Source organism: Cavia porcellus, unplaced genomic scaffold (genome assembly GCF_034190915.1).
Source record: "Cavia porcellus strain 051 isolate PalLab524CR breed Dunkin Hartley unplaced genomic scaffold, mCavPor4.1 scaffold_4, whole genome shotgun sequence".
Lineage (NCBI taxonomy): Eukaryota > Metazoa > Chordata > Mammalia > Rodentia > Caviidae > Cavia > Cavia porcellus.
In genome coordinates this window covers 114,577,005-114,598,703 of record NW_026947487.1, presented here as the reverse complement: position 1 = coordinate 114,598,703, position 21,699 = coordinate 114,577,005, and the positions used below count along the sequence as shown (strand labels likewise).

The 21,699-nt window shown below is 42.3% G+C and overlaps 1 long non-coding RNA gene across 4 annotated transcripts in view; it reads left to right on the top strand.

The window, feature by feature from the left end:
- Positions 1–21,699, top strand: part of LOC101787708 (uncharacterized) — a 65,564-nt gene that overhangs the window by 27,277 nt on the left and 16,588 nt on the right. For 3 of the 4 annotated variants that reach the window (XR_002789523.2, XR_001199600.3, XR_001199599.3), the window contains exons 2-4: positions 17,726–17,964; positions 18,525–18,629; positions 21,487–21,582. This is a non-coding gene — a long non-coding RNA (uncharacterized LOC101787708). The remainder of the gene's footprint in view (positions 1–17,725; positions 17,965–18,524; positions 18,630–21,486; positions 21,583–21,699) is intronic. The other variant, XR_002789522.2, reaches the window with a different exon arrangement.

The window sequence follows — 21,699 nt, the reverse complement described above, 5'->3', positions numbered from 1 at the left end:
GAGAGAGAGAGAGAGAGACAGAGACAGAGACAAGAAGACAGAGAATCTTACTTTTCTCAGATCTTACCCATTTCTATTTTTGCATTTAACATTCACATATTAAAAGATAAGACTAGTATAGGTCCATTGACTATTCATAAATTTATACATTCTATATTAAATAAATATGAGGAACATATTTATTTATTTGAATGTGGAAGCTATCTCTTTATGAAAAACATAACTCAGTCTTGGGATTAAATTGTGACTCTCGTCATGTGAACTGGGGACAATGACCATCTTCAGGCTTTTTTCTATCTCCTGTAAAGTAGAGAGGGCATCTTTACTGGGGTAGGATGCATATTAATTGATATTCTGCATGTAGCTAACCTGACGATGAGCTTTCATAAGCCATTGTAACAAGCCGAACAAGGGCCCTCAAGTATCAAATGGTCACTGCAGCTGCTCTAGAACTTCTTTTCATGAAGAATCCTATTTTGTGGATTGTCCAAGACAAGTGCCAAGAACTTTCCTATTATCTTCAAGCAATCCAGGTAGAAGACCCAAATTCTGGTTCAGGCTCTGCCATGCCCCAGCTCTGGTGACACTGGCAAGGGGTTAAACCTTTTTGACTGTTAGATGCTTCTCCCTATACATGGGAATAATTACATCTGCCTTGTCTCCATCACAGGTTTATTGGGAGCATCAAACACAATCCTACATGGAAACATGATCTAACAAGCACGCGTATTGTAATGATAGCAGTAATGTAACCCTCTCAGCTAAAATTCTGGGCTCTGGGTTTTAGATGGTCCTCAGCACATTTCTTTTGTAAATTTGGATTTTATCATCTTCTGTGGGTTTTGAGAAAGGTGAGCTCAAGGTGGGAGCTGCTGGTGAGATATGTGTGGTCTTGTGGGCTTCCTTGATTCCCATAATCCCCTAAACCCCTTCCATTCCCACCAGCACATTTAAGTAGAAAAGCCCTCTGGGCTCAAGCTTCCTTGGTTTCTGGGCTTACAGCTTACCGTTGAAGGACATGGTCTCCAAGGAGTTGTGGTGATGTAGGATGAAGTCCCACTTGGGAGCCAACCCTGGCCCCAAAGCTGACCTGGAGTAGCTGTTGGAAAAGTGTTCTGTGGAACACTTAGCCCTATGCCCTTTCTGGAGATGTGTTAGACAACTAAGGATCCAGCAAATTTATGTAATATCTCAGCAACTTCTGAGCCCTACAGCATAGGGTTTCTAAAGGCTGCGGACAGAATAATGAAGCCCATATTCCATGTGTGATTTCACTTCAAAGTCACTTTTTCCAGTATATGTCTCATATTGACATCAGCAAGAAGCCTGAGCATGTTAAGTACCTGGCTCCATGGAAGGCAGAGCTACACAGGACCCATGCGCGATGTGGAATTTTCTAGCTAGCTCCTCTCCTGCCTAGAAATAAAAGGAGATGTATTTCAAGACTCTGAAATGAAAGTGCTCAAGGTGGAGGGCAACTTCCCTTTATTTTGTCGTGCATAATCAAGCTTAGGGGCCCTGGCTCTCAGGGCCTCCCCTGGGAATTCTGTAAGTATAAATAAATTACACATTGAAAGAAAGGAGACATCAGTCATTTGTTCTCTTCCATTTTCTGATATACCATAACAAATTAGACATCAGTCATTGGCTGCCTCCCTTTTTCCTTTTCCTCCATTCCATTTTATGCAGTTATATATAATTATCTTTAATTATCTACTCATCCCTTTCCATGACATCCCATTCCATTTGAACTTATGACTTTTTAATTCTAGATTGTTCTAACCCAATCTGTCTCATCCTGTCCCTTCCCATCCCATCTTATCTCATCTCATGCCATCTGATCCTTTTCTGTTCCATCCCTTTCCATTTGATAACTATGTAGAATTATTCCTTAATGCAAGGGATCTTGCTAGATTCTACAAAGAAAGACTCTCTCTCTCTCTCTCTCTCTCTCTCTCTCTCTCTCTCTCTCTCCCTCTGTGCATATGCACATGTATTTGGAAAGCATTGAGTATATCATCACAGAAAGAAATCCTGCATTTTTTATACTTCTCTCTAAGAATACTGAGGAGCAAAGCCTGGGTAAATTTGAAATATTACCAATTGTATATGAGATTTTAGTAAAGGAAATTATACATGAGGTTTTAGTAAAGCCATGCACATGCATTGAAGATAGAGGCAAAAAAAAAAAAAAAAGCAGTATTTATCACCCTTGTGTAATTCTGATGACCAGGCAGACTGAGAGCTCAAGAGGGCAGAAAGGTTAGGAATGCAACTCAGCGGTAGAGCACTTGTCTAATATATGCAAAACCCTAGGCTGGGTCCCCAGCACTGGGTAGAAGAAAAACAAATGCAGAAGAAGGCCCAAGAACAACCCCCAAGTGGGAATCATGAGAAAGACAGAAGGGACTGGTCTATCTCTCCCACACTGGCTGGGTGTGGCCTCTGCTCACAGCCCTCTGTTTACACAATCTGATGTACTGGTCACAAATTATTTTGAAGAAACAGTGAAGAACTTCTGTCTCTCAGAATGCATTCCTTCATTTCCCTCTTCTACTTCGCTGTCTGGTGAACCATGACATTTTAAATGAAGAACATTATTCTGATTGCTGAGGATGAGACTTCTCTCTGCCTCTTGAGTGTAACCAGCACCTGTCTCTAGAAGTTAAAGGAAAAATACCTAAAGTTATCAAGAGAGTATTGGAGAGAATTTCTAAGATTCCTGGACAATTGGGAAGGAACAAAAGAAGCCAACAGTGGCCAAGATCATTGCTGTGCTCACCCCAGAATCAGGTGCACAGCACTGCTGTGGCTTCCCCTCCCCCAGAATACCAATGGCTGTAATCTGTCTGTTTTTCACTGGATCTGGTCCATGGATATTTATTTTATTCACTTATTTTTACTTTGAGTCAGAATCTTGCTAAGTTGACCAGGCTATCTTCAGATTTGTGATCCTCCTTCTCATGGTTCCTGAATAGCTGGGATTATATGAGTACATCACTGTGCCCAGTTTGGATACTTCCATTGTCACTGCAGCCCTTGCTCTGGGAGGAGAATTGGATGCTCATGTGAGGCCACCTGCCAGACAAAATTTATTTGCTGTTCTTCCTATATTTTAACATTAGTTGTGAATTCAAATTCTAGTGAAGATGCATCTGATTGGCCAATCTTTGGTCACATGACTGGGTTGTAGCTGCAAGGGAGTCTGTGAAAGCAAATAGCTATAAGGGAGCCACACAGATAGGAGAACTCTGTAATCATAGAATGGAGGTGAAGACATGCCCATTCTTGTGCTGGCCAGAATGTTTTGACTGAAATTTCAGTAGTTGTTGTCCTCAAGAGTTTGTGGTGTATTTGAGACACTGAGTGCTAAAACTGATTGACCAACTAACTGTTCAAAATCAGCCTTAAGGACTCTTAAAAAATCTAAAGACAACAGAAAAATGAAGTCAAACCAATTGTTCTTTCATGCCAAAACTTTTTAAAAAAAATTTTATTTGAAAGAGGGTAAAACTAAACATAACAAAACAGAACAAAGTGATCAGAAGAAAACAATGTAAGAGACACATATTTCAAAGCAAGACAACAGGAGATCATCACTGGCTACCATGTCTCTTGTTTTCTTCTAAATAGTTGTCCATATCTTCACACATGATGAATTCATACAAAACAAAATAGTATAAAACTGATCAGAACAGAGTGATGAAGGCATTTTAGGTCTTCAAAACCAGACAATAGAGAAATCAACAATGGCTGCCATAATGTCTCTCATTCTCTTCAAAATAGCTGTCTATACCCTCATGTATGTTGAAATTAAACAATACAAAACAGGCTAAAATTGCTCTGAACAAAGAATAATGGCATTAATGGATTTCACAGCATGACAATATGGAATCAGCAATGCATAACATAGTGTGTCTTTTTCTTCAAAGTAGCTGTTCATTTCATCATGCATTATATAATTGATTCTCATAAACTGTTTAGGAGAAGTTCTATGCATGCATAAGTCCCTACATGTGTGCTTATCCTTTCTGTATTAGAGGGGAAAACAAACTAAAACAAAACAAATTACTAGGAAAACGTGAAACAAAAAAGACAAATAACAGTAGCAAAGATTACAAAATACTGACAATATAGGCCTTCAAAACAAGGTGGTGTGAGCATAACTAGGGTTGTTATTTTACGTAATGATCTTCAAGAGTTCCTCGGATCACTATATGCTAATATGCACAATGGTTCCAATCCTATGAGTGTTAACTGTTTGATTCCAAGAACTTACAGAATTTGTAGTGCAATCATCTTAGCTATCCTAAATTTGTTTATATAATTTTAGATATTTTTCTTTTCCCTTTCTTTTTCTTTTTTCTCCTTTTCCCTGAGATATTATTTTTTCCCCTTTGAGCAGATTCTTATCCTTTCACTGTACTTATTGAGCTTTTTGTATCTTATGTACTCTTACATTTCTATATTAGGGAGACTATACAATATTTACACATGTGAGTTTGACTGATTTTACTTATGAGTATGGTCTCAAGTTGCATCATTTATTTATAAATATCTCAATGTGATCATTCTTTATAGCTGAGTAGTACTCCATTGTATAAAAATACCACATCTTCTGTATTTATTCCTCAGTTGATGGGCATTTAGGTTGTTTCCAAGATCTGGCTATTACAAATTGTGCTGCTATAAACATGGGTACACATATATCACTGTGATAAGATGTTTTCAGTTCTTCTGGGAATACTCCTAGAAGTGGAATAGCTGGGTCAAATGGGACTTCCAATCCCAATTTTTTGAGGAACCTCCAGACTGACCTTCATAATGGTTATACCAGTCTGCACTCCCACCAACAGTGCGGAAGAGTTCTTCCTTTTTCCACACAGCCTCTCTGGCATTTTTTGTTGATAGCTTTCTTTATCCTGGCCATTCTTTCTGGGGTGATATCTCAGTGTGGTAGTGAGATGGAATCTCAGTGTTGTTTTAATTTGCATTTCTCTAGTGACTAATGGTGAACATTTTTTCATGTATTTATTTGCCATTTGTATTTCTTCATCTGAGAATTATGTATTAATCTCAGATGGCCATTTTTGGACTGGGTCTCTGAATTTCAGAGGTCTGATTTTTTATAATTCTTTATATGTTCCAAATAGAAGTCCTTTGAGGGACAGTTCACTAAGATTTTTTCCCAATTTGTGGGTTTCCTTTTCCCAATTTGTGGGTTTTCTTTTCACTATGTGGAAATTTCTTTCAACATGCAGAAACTCTTTAAGAAGACATGATTCCAGTTATTGATTCTGTGAAGTATTTCCCATGAATTTTGATTCTTGTTTGTGAATTCTCTACCTCACCCTATGTCTTCAAGATTTCTACTTACTTAGTCTTCCAACATATTTAGTGTTTCTGTTTTAATATTTAGATCTATGATCCATTTAGACTTTAGTTTAGTACATGGTGATAGGCATGGGTCTAGTTTTAGTTTTTGGCATATGGAGAGCCAATTTTTCCAGCACCATTTATTAAAGAGATTATCTCTCTTCCAGTGAATGTGTTTGGCCTGTTTATCAAAGATGAGGTGGCTGAGTGTGTTTGCAGTTATAGTTGTATCTTCTAGTCTATTCCATTCATCTTCAGGTCTATTTTTATTCCAGTACCATGTTGATTTTATTACAGTAGCTTTGCAGTGTAACTTCAAGTCAGGGATTGTGATGCCTCCTGCCTTGCCTTTGCTGCTTAGAATTGCCTTTGCTATTCTAGGTCTCTTCTGGTTCCAGATGAATTTTAGGAGTCATTTCTCTAGATCTGTGAGGTTTGCTAGTGGTATTTTCATGGGATTGCATTGAATATGTATAACAATTTTTGGATAATGGCAATTTTCACAATATTTATTCTTCCTATCCATGAACAAGGGATGTCTTTCCATTTTCTGAGGTCCTCTTTGATTTCTTTTTCAGGGTATTATAATTTTCTCTTAAAATATCTTTTACTTCTTTTGTTAGATTGATTCCTAATTATTTCATTTTTTGGATGCTATTATGAAGGGTGTGGCTTCTCTTATTTCTCTCTCAGTGATTTTGTTGTTAGTGTATAGGAGTGCTATTAATTTTTGAGTATTGACTGTATCAAGCTACATTACTGAATTTATTTATTATACCTAGGAGTCTTTCAATGGAGTTTTGGGGGTCTTCTATGTAGAGTATCATGTCATCTGCAAATAATGATAATTTAATTTCCTCTTTTCCTATCCTTATTCCTTTTATTTCTCTCTCTTTTCTAATTGCTCTGGCTAGTATTTTCAGCACTACATTGAATAGGAGTGGTGATAAAGGACATCCTTGTCTTGTTCCTGATTTTAGGGTAAAGGCTTTCAGTTTTTGACCACTTAATATGATGCTGGCTGTTGGTTTGTCATAGATGGCTTTTATCATATTAAGAAGAGATCAGATTCAGTATGCCACTTATTTTAGACCAGCTTGATATGTTATAATAAGGAAAAATTTATAAAGAATGGAGTTCTTAGCCAGGCATTTTTGTTAATTTGGGATTATTACCTAATCTTTTTAGGCAAATATACTGAAAACAGATGTTTTTCAGATTTAGGAAAAAAAGAATATTTGATTAAATTTGAGTTTTAGGTGCAAATTGGTTTTAGCATAAATATGCACGAGATGTCCCCATGCCAACAGCTGTTTATTGTTCACCTGAATTTAAATTTAGCTGGGCATTCCATACTGTTTCTGACAATTAGACTTGGAAGAGCTTTAACTCTGGGCGAGACTGGGAAGCTGACCTCCGCTTCGTGCAGACTGTGCTAGGGTTGGTTTTCCAGGTTCCTTGCACTTGGTGGGCAGGGCAGGTCTTTAACTAGAGAACTGTGAAGAGTCAAACAGGAGATGCAGGGGTGGGGAGAGAAGGTTCAGGGAGGCTTCAAACAGTTAAATGCTAGTAGAAGCAAAATCAATGCAAGAACCCCAAAAGTGTTAATGATTTTTAAAGCACTGGATGTGATTATAACCACAGTGGAGGGACACATTGTTTTTCTACTTTGTGGCATTTAAGAATGCTACATAGCATTGTAGGGAAAATGACTGAGATTTATAAGACCTTACCTTTAAATCACATTTGAGGGAGAGGACCAGCGAGACTCCCCGGGCTCTTCCCGCTGGCAAGTGCTCACTTCCTGTGAAGACATGTGACTACCTAAAGTGCTTGACAGAGTTCCCCAGAAAGCACCGATATTATCCAGAAGTTATGGACATCTCCACGGTTAAAGCTCCCTTTTTCACCTCTTCTAATAATCTATTAGATCACATTTATTAACAGTGTAAATTCTACAGTAATTAAGATAAATCACAGTCTCTACGTGCAAGATGGAATCCAGCCCCTATGGACAGACAGAAAGACCAGAACGTGAATAAAGACAACATTTTCTTTCAGATTTCTCAACTGTCCCCCTTTAAGGTTGGCTGTGATGTGTGCCTTGATGTCTTTTTGCTTATTTTTCCTCAGAGATTCAGTTATCCTGGAAATAAACTATGCTCTCGTGAGGCACTCTCCTGTCCTGCTTCAGGTCATGAACTTCGTAAAGAACTTTTGAATGTCAGCGCTGCAAAATCCAGCCGTATAAACTTGGGCTTGTTACTTAAGCACTTGAAATCTAGGCAATTAAATAATAGTGGTGTCTTCTTTTCGATGTTCTGGAAAGAATGAACATGAGATCATGCATGCAAAGCACTTCGGGCCATGCCTTATCAGCACGAAGTGGTCACAAATGTTAATTGTTAGCTGGAGAAAAGGGAGAACATAATACTCTTAGGGATGCTTGGGGATTAACTGAGATGCTTGTAAAACATTTCGGTCAGTACCTGACGCGTAGTCAACACTCAATAAATGTTTGTAATTCACATGGTCATTTTGTTATTATGTGTTATTTATAAAATGCAAAAAATGCAATTAACTTCTAAAGAGTAAGAGAGGAAATGCACAAAGTGTTAAGCTCTGTGCCCAACCAAGTAAATGATAAACTCCTGAAGGACCAGAGCTGTGTTTACACCAGTTCAGCCCTAGCCTTCTGAGCCAAGCCTGGCACTTAGCAGGTATCCCATAAATACTTTATAAATAAATGAATAACTGTATCATCAGCTAAATCCTATCATGAGTGAAAAAGAGATCTTGGGGAAAAAAAAGCCTAGATCTCCTTTAGAATCCAGTGATGCCTAAAAAATGCAGAATAAAATAAACCCAAGAAGACAGGATGTTCCCAAAGCGTGAGGTCACCGTCATAACCCCCTACATTAGAAAGGTCTTTATGGTTCACAAAGAACTTCCACATCCATTATGTCATGCAGCATAAAAAAAATAAAGAAACAGGCAAGAAATGTCCTTAGGGTCAGCCTGGACACAGAGCTCAATCTCTTACAAATGATTTAAAACCCACTCTGTCTGGCTACAGATATTGCTTATAGGAAACTCCAGGCGCAGAAATGCTCCCCAGCTTGATTTAGCTTAAAGAAACCTTTTGTGACCTTATAAACAAACATGGCCCAGTGGGAAACCCGAGTGGAATTTCAGAATTTTGAAGATGAGCTGAGAGAATTTGCTCAGAAATGGGACATATTAAAACAATCTCTACCAAAGGAGTGAAAAACAATAAAGAGATTGACTCAGAAGAGAACAAAAAGGCCAGGCCACTTATTGTGAGCGCTTGAGTCATTATAACTGTTGACTGCGTGGCAATAATGTTTGGGAACATTGTGATCTTGAGAGCAGGCTTATGATGACGGTCATCTGCTCGTGTGGATGGAAGGCCGGACCTACACACTGACTGCTCACAGAAGGAGCTTTTTATTGTTCAAGTGCATCGGCGTTGTCATGAATATAAATGTCAGCTTTTAAATGCCCATCCTCTGATACAAGGCTTGCTGTTCACGCATGTGTTGGGTGGATGTGTTTTGACCGATTGTCCTAAGTGAGAGGACCATGCCGGTGGATGAGCTAAGTGAAGTATTGAAAGACCAGACAGGAGCTGTCCAGGTCAAGATCCCAACCAGAAAGAGATGGCTCAGACAGAGGAGGTTTGGAGGGTTCAAGGGGAGGGACTTTCACTGATCAGAGAATGAGCAGGACTGGGAAAGTAGACAAGGATGCCCAGAGACTAGCAGTAACAGGGACTTTGTTAACCCTAGGGTACATGTAGCCCCATGGGAAGACAGCGGAACACCTGGGAGAGGCTGGGATCACGGAGGACCCAGGAGCTGTGGGACACACGTGGACCAGGAGAACGCGCTCCTGCCTTTCTCTCCCTCCATGCTCTGGTCTCCCGCAGGGGTGTCTCCGGCAGGGGTCAAACCCAGCTGGCTTCTAGCAGGCAAGGAGGCCTGGGAGACACCATCTCCCTGCACTCCCAAGGCACAGACCAGGACAGGAAAACATAGAACACGCGGCTGGGTGGTAGCAGATTAGAGAAGACCAGCAAAAGAGACTGTGATCTGTTCATTGACTTCCTTTCTAAAGAGCCCTGCTATTGGTCTCACAGCCCATCACCCTGGGCATGTGGTTCTCACGGTGTGTCTGCTCCTCCGTTCCCTTTACACCCTCTTCTCTCTCCCTCCCTCTCTCTCCAGCTTATCTGAAGCTCTCTGAGGGCAGGAATAATACCTTACGTATATTTGGGGACGCAGCTTGGCACCCAGGGATGCTTCAGAGATACCCACTGAATGATGGAATGATGGGGCATCCATTTATTAGGGTTCATGCAGAGGCTAAGCAGGACTTGATACAGTTTTTCTCCAAAAGGCGTCTTTCACAGAGGCCTCTCTTAAAATACTTAAGTCTTTGTAATCCATGGCATGCTTGTCACAGCTCCTCAGCTTTGCCTTGTCACAATGACCCGAGCATCTCTGAAGAATAGGTAAATAGATGAACATGGTTGTGTGCCATGCACTTGTTACGAAACAGGTAGGGCCTCAGGTCAGTTTGGTGGACTCTTGCTGAAAACGTCTGAGACTTATCAGATGGTTTATACGCTGAGTTTAGCAGTCATTTGGTTTTTGGGTGTAGCACACAATAGCAACAATAATTTTTCTTTCATCATTTTTGGTAAGAGCCGCCCTCGCCTTCATTTCTTTTCTGATGTCCCATAGGTTGAAGCAAATGCCTCAGTGCAGGCGGAGCACACACTGGGGTGAACGTTGGCAGAACCCTTTAACGCTCATGGAATGAAGACATCAATAATTCAATCAAATCTATAAATGATTCAAGCCTGTCCCAGTAGTGTCCGCGCCTCTGCACAAGTGTACATGTTGGGTCATCTGTTCTGAGCAAAGGTCAACGTCAGAATTAAGTGTGGGTAGGGTGGGTACTGCCCAAAGGCAACAGCCAGTCTCTGGGTTCAGCCAGCAGACTGTGAGGTGAGCATCCATCTGGCCAGGCAATGCTTCCAGCAGTTGCAAGTGGGAGCGGAATGACGGGCATCTCATTTGTGGAAGTCAGGAAAGCCTGCCCGAGCATGGACACGCAGAGACTGTCTGCATATGCAGAGATTCTGGCTAGAAAGAGTATCAGCCATCACTGTTTGTTTGGGGCAGAGAGGGGAACAGGAAGGCTTTGTAGATGAAGAGGAAGGCTGCTGATCTGCTCTGCTCGGACACTGAAGGTTAGCCTTAACCAAAAGCAGGGTGCCCTGAGATGTTGGCTTTTGTTTGGCTTTTCCTGACTGGTCTGATCTGGGAGTGGAGGAGAAATTCGGGAAGTTGAGCATTTGTCACCAAATCTTGCCTGTTCCAGGTTAACGACAGTAGAAGTTGTAGGGCAGAGTTTTATTGTCATACGTGGTCTGTTCCTTGGTTTGTATGTTCATCCTCTCAATGATACTGTCACTACTGGGTCCTTCTGGGCTCTGCTACCTCCTGGATGCCACTAAGACAGGAAGAGCATCTCAGCAGAGCACAGCAGCTCTGGCCTGCTCTTGGGAGGTCAGGCTACTGTGACTTTCCAGGACCCAGCCGGGGCTCTATCCATGTAGCTGTGCCAGGAAGGAAAACAAGTGACCTTAGTCACCTGTAGCTGGTTGGTTGTTCCTACCCTGGCTTGATCCTTGCCACCAAAAGAATTCTCTGGTTCTCTGTGAAATGCAACCCTTTTATAGAAATTTCAAATTCTTCGCTTAATGATTCATAAATTCCTTTCAGTTTCTTTCAAGGTATCCCCAGGAGGTGCACCCAGGCAGGTCCTGTGTGTGTGCTGTGCAGTTCCTGTTTGATGCATTTCCATGAAATTTCTCTCCTTAGGATTTTCTACCATAGGGTGTACAGGAGTTCCCCCGCGTCCATTACGGGGTCTACAGATATTAAATGGAAAATTCCAGGAGGAAGCAATTTCTAAGTTTTGAATTGTTACTGTTTTTAGTAGAGGAGTGAAACCTCGTCCCATCCCACTGCGCCCCCCCCGGGACATGGATATCCCTTTGCCTCACAGTCAGATTGTGTGCACTGCCTCCCTATTGGTCACTTAATAGCTGTCACTGAGCTTAGGGTTTTTGTTCAAGAGACCTTTATTTAGTTATAATGGTCCCCAAGTGCAGGAATGTTCTAGATTTTTCCAGACTGGTGCTCATCTGTTTACTTTCTCTTCTTGCTTTAGTCTTCCTCCACCCAAGATTCATTCGTCTTTCCTTCACATCTGGCTGGATTGTACAGTCCACCATGAATCTGCTAAATTTCCGAATGCCTTTCTCCACTTCTGAAATAAAATATAGAACGCTCTGAATTTCATTTCTGATCACTGCTTGTCTCCCCACCGAAGCTAACTTCCGTGCTGGAAGCAGACAAGCCCTGCAGGCAGTTCATTTTTGTGTGTGCATTTGCTCACCTGAGTAAGGAGATGAAATTCTTTTTCAGAGGCTTGTAGACCTCTGGAGCAGGAAGCGATCTCTGAGGTCAGGAAGGCTAATATTCTTCAAATGTGGTACGCGGTCTGCTGGGAGTAGGCTACATGATGTTCGAAAAGCATTTTAAGTAACTTTAGTTGTTATGTACTTACTTCAGTGTTAGTAGAAGAATAACTGGAACCTCTTGTGTTGTCTAAACCTCTTGTGTTGTCTAAGAAGAGGCTGCAGCAGATGGTGCCCATTGTATTGAGTATGTATGAGTTATAGGCATTGTCGGGGAGTATCTGGATATGGCAAGGGGCGTGAAAGTAGGATTTTGGGAAGATCGACCTGCTCCAGTCTCTTTTAGAGCTACACTGAGGTCCTGAGGAGAGAAGAGAAGATATCCATATAAGTCATCATCTCTACAGAAGTAGAACTAAGATTAAAAGCCTGCCTGAGTTTATCATGGAAAAAGTGGGATTAAGACTCTGAGGGACAGTGTTCTTAAGTTCATTTTCAAAAACCCCTTTCTTTAATCCATTTTCTGCTGCTATAACTGAATCCCAGAGGCTAGGTACATTTAAAAGAAAGAGGTTTATTTGGTTTATGATTCTGGTTGGTGGGTCCAAACAGCAGGGTGACAACACCCTGGTGAGGTCATTTTGGTTGCATCATTATAACAGAGAAACACAAAGGGAAATGTCTACATGCACCAGGGCCAACTACGTGGGGTGGCCTCACTTTGTAACGACCCACTCTGAGGGCCTGCTGTTGATCTGTGAGTAATGGCAGCACCCTGTGATTTTCTACCAGATCTCATCTCTTAAAGGTTCCATCACTTCACCCAAAAACTGGGGACCATGGTTCCAGCACATGAACCATTTTGGAGACACTCAAACCATAGCCAAACTCTGGCACCCCTTTCTGGCACCTGTGAGCTCAGCTCAGGAATGGGTACCATAATCAAGTCCTCCGAAGGCCCCTGGGGCTGAACTTTCAAAAGCACAAGGAGCCAGACAAAAGCCTCCCCTAACCACGGGGTGAGTTACCTGGAAGAGTACAAGAACCCCACTTGCACGGACAGAAGCGGGTTGCTTATTGGATCCCGAACACAAGAAACTTCACTGGGTAACAAGGTAAATGAATGCATAGCTCTGTTCACAAAAGCCAAGGCCCACAAGCTGCTTGTTGCTCCCAGTAATGGGAGCTTCGGAATGCAGTTAATGGGTTCGTATAGTTTTTATTGTAAAAGCAAACTAAATTAAACTGATAGTTTTAATTAAATTTGAATTGGCTGTGATTTTACTCAGTTTTAAAGGCCACTTGAGACACTAGTGTTGCACTTAAAATCTAGTGTTGTAATTAGTGACATCTACATTTATTATAATGGTTACTGCACTTTATTGAATTTATTCAGGAGTAAACAAAAGCTCAGCATCTAAAGAGCCTGTATTCCAGCATCGGTTGGCTTTGGAAGCCTGTTTTATCTTTCCTAGGATGTCAGATGACAATGCTGATCTCAGAAAGAGAGGTTCATGCTTCAGCCACCCAGCCACAGACTGAGACCTTGGGTTACCTCAAGTCAGACTCATCTTGAACATTGTAATGATGCTTTTGTTGCATCCAGTCTCTGGAAAGTACAAATTTTGTGCATGTTAAGCATCCTTCTGTTTCCTGGTGCGTCTGGACTTCAAGGTCCATGTTTTAAGCTGCATATTTTTGTCTTCTTCAAACTCACATAGCAACCCTAGCCCTTAGTAGAAAGGAATTCAGGCAGAGACTCTGGGAGATGAGCTCATGAACAGGGAGTCCCCATGATGAGGTTGGGGTACTTACAAGAAGACAAAGAGACTGGAGCTGGCTTGCTGTCTGGCATGTGAGGGTCCTGCCCAAAGTTGTCCACCAGTAAGGTGGGCAGACAGCCTTTCCTGGAAGCTCGATAAGCCTGGTCATGTGCTTCTTTTCAGTCCCCAGAGCAGTGAGAGGTCAGTTTCTGTTGCTGAAACTACCCAGTGCTTTGTATAGCTTCCGTCACCTGCGAGTTCAAATCTGCACTCTCAAGCACCAACTACTATGATCTGGAAATCAGAAGAGCCCTTCCAGAAAGTGCTGGAAGGGAGGAGACTGCAGGCTTCCTGAGAGAGGCATTGCATGGGTGGCTCTGCCCTGGTCAAGTCAGCTCCAAAACAGTGACTTGCATAACTTTGGTGTGGGAAGCATCCTCTCAGAGAGACTTGGCTTGTTAAAAACAATCTCCAGGGCCTCTTTAGAAATTCTGGTGTAGTAAGCGAAAGGCAGGAGAAAGAAAATTAACTGGTTGCCTCCTTCTCTGTTCTCACGTGCAACACAGGGCACTCTGACACTGCCTGTTGGAAGTGGACTTTTCTTGCAGGTGTGTTCAGTTCTCAGGCAGACACACGCTGGGCATCTGTCATGGTTTATGTCAGTGGCCCCCAAGCCTCATGCAATTATGGACTCGACCAAATCTAATGTTTATGATCGATTCATTGCCTAGTGCTTGGATTGGTGGTGTGAGTGCTCCACCCTCCTAGGAGTGGAGCCAGCATATGATTAATGGCAGGAAGAAGGTGTGTCCCTCTCTGTTGCTGGTTTGCACCTTGCTGTTCGCAGTGACCATGAATGGCTGCTCTGCCATGCCACGCTGCCTCGGAGCTAACTGAGTATGGACTGAAAGTCCAACCTGTAAGAAATAAACCTTTCCTTCCTTCATTTTGGGTTTTGGGTATTTTGTCCAAGCAACGAGAAAAAAGTAACTAAGACAGTGTCCCATGATTTATCTCAGTTCTGACACTGTCTACCTTGAGGTAGCGTCAGAGCCCACAGGCTTAGGGCTCAGTCTTGTGAAACCATCCCCACTTCCAGGGCTTCTGCAGCTTCTGACTGACAGGCTCTAAATTGGGGGTTACCAGGTCCCCCTTCTCAGGTTCCATCATTTGCTAGAGTGGCTCACAGAACCCAGGACAGCAACTAACTTATACTTACTGATTTATTATATAGGCTACAGCTGAAGAGCCAGAGGAAAGCCATGCATAGGACGAGGGCTGTGGGGAGGGGTCCACTCCCCCCTTCACCTCTCTGTGTTCAACCCACTGGGATCTTTCAGGACTTCGTAGCTTAGGGTTCATACCTAGGCATGACTGATGATTAACCTGATCTCAGCCTCCCTCCTTTCTTAGGAGGGTGAAGGGTGAGGCTGTTCCAAGCTTGTGACTCCTAACTGAGTCTTTCTGGGGACCAGTCCCTGTACAGGAGCCCTAGAAGAGCCACCTCGTTAGAGTAAAAAATGCTCCTGCCACCAGGGACTTAGAATGTCTGTGTCAGGAAACAGATCAAAGACCAAACATGAGAATCAAAGATTCTCTTAGCAAGCCCATTTCTCAGAAAATTATAAGGGTCTGAGTTCTGTGTCACGAACCAGTGGTGGAGACCAAATTCTTATGTTCCAATACCACATTAAGTATACAGGCAAAACTTTAGTTGAGACAGGTTATTTTTTGGTCTCTTTTTTGAGACAGGGTCTCATTATGCAGTTTTTGCTGATCTTGAGCTCACTTTGTAGCCCAGCTGCTCTTGAACTTGCAACGATCCTCCTGTCTCAGCCTCCTAAGTGCTGGGATTACAGGTGTGCACCACCATGCCCAGCTGGTTGAGACATTTTATTTTAAAGCATTAATTTTAATCTAATGAACTCTTCCAAAAATAACCCTGATATACAGAAGTAAGAGCATTTCTCAGAGGATTGCTGGGTTCTGCACTCGGATAGGAAGTCCACATAGGGACAATCTCAGTTGTTTAATGAGTGAAATTTAAGTAAGGCTTATACTTTTAATTAAAAATTAACATCTATATAAAACATAGGAATATGTAATGTAAAAATGAATTACCTCATGTCCATTCAGTCCCCTTTGCCAGCAGCAGGTGGCCCTCTGTCTGGCATGCTTTGTTCATAGGTCTTTGCTGTCATAACCATGTAGGTGTAAGCACGTGCTGATCTGTTGATTCTCGTGGCTTGGTTCTCTGTTCTAACTTCTCATTTTCTCTACTCTGTCTTTTTACGTGCACAGGTTATTCCTTTTATGTAACATCATGTTCCTGTTTTACGACTATAAACATTTTGCCAGTATCTTTAAAAATGATGTGAGGATTGTTTATTTTTGGTACCATCTGTGTTACCATTTTTCTTGTTGTTTTAGTGGATCTTGTGTTAGCTTGATCAAGCTACAGGCGCTTCCTGAATGAGACCAGGGATCTTCCTTCTCCCACGTGTAGGAACGAGGCCACAGGGAGGCTGAGTAGAAATTCTTGGATGCAGCAGCGATGATTGATTGGCACTGTTACTTTGGGTACAATAGGCAGGAATTGAGACATTTTGCTTTGGAACCCCTAACACTATCACGGGGAGTATGTTCCTAAGGGATATTTATATCCACATTCACCCTAGTGCCCTGATTTTCTCCATTTATTCAATTGATTTGTAGAGAGAATCTTCATTGGTATTGTTTCTCCTTATGGCTATTTTTATTGGAGGTAAACACTCACCCTTAGAACGTTCTGAGCACACAGGAAGCGGAACTGATTATTCTGTTTGCAGAACCCGAGTTAACTGGATTTTCTTCTTTCCTCCTTTTACTTACGTGCAGCATGTATGAGGGGCAAGTCTGACAAATTTTATCATTTTAAGGTTGAGCAACACACCTTAAATTTCCCTAGAGAATGATACATGTACTCACAAAGCGCTCCAGTATTTAAGCATGTTCGCTGTAACAAGCAATAAATCCCAGGAACACAGACCTGGCTATTTCAGTAGGAACTAAGACTTGGAATACTTCCGCATTACTCAGATGAATTTTGATTTTGAATCTGGAGGAACTGTGTATGTAAAGAACGGTGTACTTTAATCAAACTGAAACAAACCCAAGTCCTGGGCATCTGATTCCATTCAAACTCATCGATTTGGAATCCATAGAACCAGAGACTACTTAATAACAATCAATCAAACAATCAAACAAACAACAAATACAATTCCTGAACTGGATGAACACGGATGTGACAAGGGAAAAAAGCCAGGTGTAGTTTCTCTTTGATCAATTTAAATCTAGTTACTCTTACACTTGTTGTCAATCTGGATTTTTGAAGCATGGAACACAAATTTCGATGTTTCACAGTTTGGTCACAGAAGCTGTAATAGTCTACAGACACATAAAAACACATTCCTAAATTATACAGATAATGATGCGAAGGAAGGCGGAGCCGAGCTTGAATTCTGCTGCATATGATTCTCATCTGAATGGCCTGGAGGTGACGTCACGGTTTCTGCTTACAGTCTAGTGGTCAAAGCTAATCACCAGACCCCCCTGTAATTGTAGGAGAGCTTGAGAAATAGGGGTGGTGCCTAGAATATTTGGTGAGTATTAGCTCTCTTGGCCAGAATTGTTATCATTATTATCAAATCTAAAGCTTGAGTACTTTTTGTTTGAGTTTCTAGAACTAGTTATTGGTAGAGTGAAGAGTACGGGGAATATAACAAACGTTGAGTGACCACGGTGGTCTCTGTCCACAAAACCCTTTCATTTTACGTGGTGTGAACCTTAGGCTCCCAGAGTTCAAGCAATCTTCTCAAGATATGGGGTGAATTAGAGGCAAAACTAAATGTTGTTTTTTCTCCTTAGCTTTCCTGTCCATCCTCTCCTGGAGACTTCTGTCATGCCATTTCACAACAGTTACTATGATGTTTTGCCTCCAAATGGTGGAATTGTTCATTATCACCAAGAAAGGATAAGTCTTTTAGTGTATGTATCCACTTGTAAATTTTATGATAATGAAATTTCCTTCCAGAACTAGATAGAGCATTGGAGCCTGAAGTACACGTGAAGATGCCCGTGGAGAACATCCCTTATCTGGGTGACTAGTGTTTGGTGTAAAGATTTGTGTTAAGACTCGGAATGGTAAACTCTAGTGACGGGGACAATACAGTCTTCTGACATGTGGACGCTGTTGATGCCTCATTGTGGAAGAACATTCTTCTGGAAATCTGATTCCAGCCCATGAGGTCTTGGTATAATTAAGTGAAGCAGGTAAGCATTGTCCTCATTGTGGGGTGGGCTTTCATTTTAATGGGATAAAAATGGTCACAGATTTTTTTTTTTTTTTTTTTTTGCTAGTTCTGAGGATTAAATCCAGGGCCGTCTCGGTGATTTACATCCCAGGCCCATTTTTATTTTATGTTTCAGTTCTGAGATAGGCTCTTGCTAAGTTTCTCAGACTAGTTTCAAACTTGGGACCCTTCTGTTGCAGGCCCCCAGAATGCTGGGATTACAGGCACATGCCACTAAGCCTGACTTAAGAATGGTCACCATCTTAGTCACTTTTTCATTGCTGAGACATACCTGCAGCTTAAAGGAGGACTCATATTTCAGTCCAGGGTCAGCTGGCTTCAAAGAAGTGGCAGAGCAGAAGGGGATGGGAGGGGACAGCTGCTCGTGGCATGGTGGACCAGTAGCAAAGAGAGGTCAAAGGAGGGGCTGGCATGGGAGACAGGCTCTTCTAGGTCACAGTGACCACCGCCTCTGACCGGACCCCTCCTCATTACAGCAAGTCAGCTCTAAGCTCCCATAATCCAACCACTTTCCCACAGGCCCCCAGTGTGAGCAGATGAGCCTCTTGGGGGACCATGAAATATCTCTCCTGGAGAGCAGCGTCCCCTTGAGGAGATGGATACTATGACTGATTCCAGACCAGGGTAAGGCACCTTCCATTTCCAGACTCATGAAGTCTGCAACCCAGGAGCATTAAGCCTTCACATGGACAGGCTGGGGACACATGTCTGTCCAGCTTTCCAGTCACCCCTGCCAGGGAGGCCCATGGGAATGAAGGAGTCTCTCAGCCCAGTTATCCCACCTACGGCCACATGCATCAGAGACAAACTGCTTGGTCGAGCCTTTTCTCGTTCCTAGTCCAAGGAAATTGTGAGCAAAAATAAAATGTTTGTTTTAAGCTATGAACTGTTGGGACACTTGTTACACAGCAGTTGATAACTGGTGTGTCTGTTTCCCTTGGCTCCTGTCTGGGTGCAAGTGTCAGCTCTAAAACCAGATCCTTGGGTCTGCCTCTGTGCCTTAGAAGCTGTGCGACCTCAGGCAGATTACAGAAATACCCTCAGCCTCAGTTTCATCTATAAAAACAGGGTGCTGGACTTACTTCATGGGCACTAAATTCATTATGTTAGGCAAATCTTTAAAGCAGTGCTCAAGTATTTCTTCTGGTTCTTTTTTTTTGAAGACCTACTCTGTGCCAACTACTGTTCTAAGCTTTACAGGCTTTTCTGAAATTATTGCCCAGCAGCAGCCTACCACTCATGCTATTTACCTTCCAGACAAAGCAAATATCATTAGTACCTCCTTCCCCTCATGTACATGTGTACACACACACACACACACACACACACACACACACATTGAACAGACAAGCAAAATCCAGTGCTCATGGAATCGAGAACCTTCCTAGACTCTGTAAGACTCAATATGCACCAGTCAGGGTGTTTCCTTGCCACAGTTCAGCACAGTTCAGCTTTTTATATGAGTAATATTTGAATTCAGATCACTACTGATTTATGGTGGCAATCACGACACCCTGAGAGAGGAAAGCACCTGTACAACTGTGGTCATTTGGGATTTCCTGAGTCAGTGTGCTTACTTGTAAGATGGACTCATCATAGGGAAGAAAATCTAATCTATCAGGACCCACCCCTGATAACGTGTGTCCATCAAAGGAAGGGACAGGAGGTCATCAAAAAGGCCCTGTGGACAGTGGAGTAGCGCATTTTCCACTCATGAAGGTGGGAAGTGAGGGCACAGGGATGATATTTTCTGAGCCTTAAATTCACATGCCACCTGTGCTGTCACCTCCGTAGTTCAACCATCCCCATCCTCTTTCCGTCTCTGTCAGACTCACGTTCCTTTCAGAGCAGGGCAATCGCACCAATGTCTTTGGTTTAGACTTCTTGCTTAGAAAAACTCTGTTGCCAAGGGGGCCAAATTAATTTGTAAATAATTCCCACCAGACTGTGGCCTTCTGCATCAACCCACAGAGCACTAATGAACTGGGGAAATGCTAGTTCACAGGCTCCCTTAGCATCCTTCCGGGATGAAGTAACTCTGCAAGACAGGGGAAGCCACAGAGATAACAGCCTTAATAAGGTTTAGATTTAATCCATTAAGACACTGTCTTAGTCACTTCCCTTGTCACTGGGACACTCACAACTTAAGGGAGGAGAGATTTATTTGGGCTTGTGGTTCCAGAAGTTTCAGTCCAGGAGTCTCAGGCTCCAAGCGAAAAGCATCATGGGGGAAGGGCAGCTATCATCATGGTGGCCAAGAGGCAGAGAGAGGAAAGGGAGGACCCCAGAAGGGAGCCAGATCCTTCCAGGTTATACCCCCATGGACCGGCCTCTTCACACTTAGCTCTGCATCAGTGATTTAATTACCTTCCAAATGCCCATCCTCAGTACATGAGCATTTTTCAGGAACATTCTGGTTTTAAACCACAACAGACACATTCACAGAAGTTAGGAAAAGTTAGCCACAATTACTGTGTCCTTTAACTTATTTAGGAAGACTGAGAAAACAAACATGCTTCTGTCTAATTCTATATGAATATGGAACTGTTTTCAATTAAGCTTCTGCTATTTGAAAATATGTAAAAAATAGTATCCTTGATAAAATGATTTGCAACGTGGCCTGATCAGCAGTGACCAAGCCACAAGCAACTTGAGTACATCATTCTCATTGCTTTAAATGATTCTTTTCTCCTCTCTTCCCCTCCTGTCTCCATTTAATCCTCTACCCCTTTAAATAAGCTGCTTCTGCAGACCACATCTGACCTGACATCCATGATGTGTTTTCTTTTGAGTCCTAAGTTTACCACATGGCTTAGGTTCTATCATCTCTCTATGAAATCAACCTGAATTACAAATTTACCTGGGTTAGAGGCCAACCGGGAGGTGTGTCTGTGGCGAGGTGTTTTAATCTTGATTTCTGCTCTTTTGATTGCAGAGCAGACCCTGGGTAGGACTCCCTAGGATCCCACCAGTGCTCCTGTGCCTTTATAAAATGTGTCTCCATGCATTGCATTTTATGCAGTGCTGAAGTCTGGAGTGCAAAACAGACTCTGTGGTGTAAGACAAATACATTTTGGGGGAAATTCAAAACTGAAGAGGTCTTTAGAGTGCAGGATGTATCAGAGCCTTTAATAGATTTCTGTGACTTTCCAGAAGGAGGGAGGAGTATAAACCATCTTGTATATTCTCTTGACACGATCTCTGTGGGTTTACTTAGGTATACTGGTCTCCTTCGTTCTCTAGAAACAATTGTGTTACTCTTTTGTGGATGCTCAATGAGTGATTTCTAGAAACACCTTGCTTCTCAGGTCTTGTTTTTCCGGAGGGCAGAATAGCTAAGGAGTCTCATTCTGCGATAAGGAGTGATTTTGACCCAAGACACCGTGCAGAGTGTGCTGTGGTCTTCCAATCCTTTTCTTTCCTTTGGAATAAGTCATTCATTAACAATGAAATTAATTTTACTAAATGCTTTGTGTGACAGCTTCTGTCGTCTACCAGAAACCACGCCCCACCGTCAAATCCCAGTCCTAAAGGAGGACAGCAGTGTCTCCTGCTGACCACCTCCCCATATGTAAAGGTGAGTAGTTTTAACTATGGCGATTCCTCACAACTAGCCCTGCTTCTGCTTGCAATGCAGCAAGAGTTGTGTGATCAGTCCCTGTATTTGGAAAGGCTCAGAAAGCCATCTGTTCAC